Below are 2,797 nucleotides of genomic sequence, written 5' to 3' on the forward strand. Positions count from 1 at the left end.
GAGAGAGAGGAAGGGAAGCAGGCTCCCTGCTGAGCAGAGAGCCCGATGCGGGACTCGATCCCAGGACCCTGAGATCATGACCTGAGCCAAAGGCAGCGGCTTAACCCACTGAGCCACCCAGGCGCCCCTCACATGTGGAATTTAAGGAACAAAACAAATGAGCAAAGAAAAAAAAAAAGACAAATCAAGAGAGAGACTCTTAACTATAGAGAACAAACTGATGGTTAACAAGAACTTTATTCCTTGAAACATACCACAAAGTGAAGTGAAGAAATGAAAAAGTATTTTAACAGTTTATTTTTTAATTTTTTAAAAAGATTTTATTTATTTATTTGACAGACAGAGATCACAAGTAGGCAGGGAGGCAAGTATCTACAAGTAGGTAGAGAGAGAGGAGGAAGCAGGCTCCGTGCTGAGCGAGAGCCCAATGCAGGGCTCGATCCCAGGACCCAGGATTGTTGGCCTGAGCCGAAGACAGAGGCTTTAACCCACTGAGCCACCCAGGCGCCCCTATTTAAACAGTTTAAAAAAGGAGTAGACTTATGCTCTATTTACCAAGTAATCCATTCTCTTACTAAATTCACATTACTAAATTCACACGAATACAAGTTCTTCCCATAGGGAACACACTATTACCCAAAGATGCTGATTCATAATAACAAGAAACATAAAAGAAAGGACATTAAGCGTCCTGAGTACTATTTATGGTATCTGTCACAAAATGCCTGTATTAATTCCTGTAACCATGTCACTCATCCGGGTCCTAGTCTCCTTGTCTTTAAAGTATGAGGAGAGGATAATAACCTCTAGATCATTTCTAATTCTGATATGTCTGGATTCCTAGATCTAGACTGCTTAATTCCCTGAAAACACAGACATGGACCAACTTGGAACTAAAATTGTTAGAAGGACTATAAGAAGTCATTACTAAGTTGTGTTACAAGTCTCAATATACTTATTAATGTAGGGCTTGTTTTTCATTAAATCTTCATTTTAATTTGAGATTAGTTTTAGGCCCAACGTATCAAAAAATAGCAAGAAAGCCATATCTGTAGGATGGCCAAATCTCCAAATACAGCCCCCTAATGAACCACACCTTCCATTGTTCACATCCTCCCAGTTTCTTCCCCTCTCTCTGTCTAACCAAGAAAATTCAACTGAAGTGATGTTGAGGGACTTCTAAGGTCAAGACAAAGAAAATTTGCACTTTACCCCTTGGTTCATTCATTCTAGGGAAAACTAGCCATCATGAAGTCTGACTATCCTTAGATTACCATGCTGTAAGGAAGCTCAAGTTAGCCATGTAGACAGCCATGTAGAGAGGCTGTTAGAACTAATACCAATTCAGTAAAATTGCAGGGTATAAAACCAGTGGAAAAAAAAAAATTAGTTGTGTCTCTATACACTAGCAATGAACTATCTGAAAGAGAAATAAAGCAAACAATCTGATTTACAATAGCCTCAAAAACAATAAAATACCTAGGAAAAAATTTAACCAAAGAGCTATACACTGAAAACTGTGACACTGATGAAAGAAACTGAAGAAGACACAAATAAATGGAAAGGCATGCCATTTGGCTATATGGAATATATAATAAATAATATGTATGATATACATCTTTTATATTATTAGGTTTTATATTAAATCTATATACATATGTGTATATATATATGATATACATGTATATTTTATTGTATACATTTATACACTTTTTTTTTTTTTAGAGAGCAGAGAGCTAAACATTTATCAGCACATCACTGAACCTATTACATAAAAACACATTGGTATAAACCAAAGGCCAAAGAACACCATGTGAATAAAGATTTTTCAGGAGAAAAAACTGGAGAAGAACTCAATCATCATGATTTTAATAAAAATGCTGAAGCCAAACCCTTTTTTAAAATACATATTTATTTTAGAGGTAGAGCACATGTGTGTGCAGGCAGGGTGAGGGGCAAAGAGAGAGGCAGAGGGTAAGAATCTCAGACTCCCTGCTGAGTGCAGAGTCCCATACAGGTCTTAATGAGGTGCTTGATCTCACAACCCTGAGATCATGACCTGGGCCAAAACCAAGAGTCCCACACAACTGAATGAACCACCTAGGTTTCCGTGAGGCTAAACGTTTTTGAATCCTAACAATAGTACCATATCCAAACTAAAAGTAAACAATTTCAAAAAAAGGTAAACAGTTAATTTTAGTAAAACAATATTATGTATGACATTAAATTAATATTATTAAATATTTCAGTTTGCTACTTATTTATTATTTTTTGGAGAGGAAGAGTAAGGTCGGGATAGGAGGGGCAGAGGGAGAGGGAGGGGGAGAGAATCTTAAGCAGGCTTTATGCCCAGTGCAGAGCCTGATATGGGGCTCAATCTACCAACCTTGAGATCATGACTGAGCTGGGACCAAGAGTCCAACACTTAACTGAGTAAGCCACCCATGTGCCCTTTAATAGATTTATTTTAATACATTTAATAGTGAAATTTGTGTTGGATTCTATAGCTGAGTAAGAACAAGGAGCAATCATTCTTTTCCTAGTGAATGGATGGCTATTGGCTATAGTTAATATATACCAAACACTACTTTAGGTGCTAGGATGTATCAGTGAACAAAATCTCAAAGTTTGTTCCTATTTTGTTCATATTTAAGTACTATTCTAATTTATTTTTTAATTTTAATTTTTTTTAAAGATTTTAATCTATTTATTTGATAGAGGAAGACAGAGTGAGAGAGGGAACACAGGCGGGGGAGTGGGAAAGGGAGAAGCAGACTTCCCACCGAGCAGGGAACCT

This window comes from Mustela erminea, chromosome 3 (assembly GCF_009829155.1).
Source record: "Mustela erminea isolate mMusErm1 chromosome 3, mMusErm1.Pri, whole genome shotgun sequence".
NCBI lineage: Eukaryota > Metazoa > Chordata > Mammalia > Carnivora > Mustelidae > Mustela > Mustela erminea.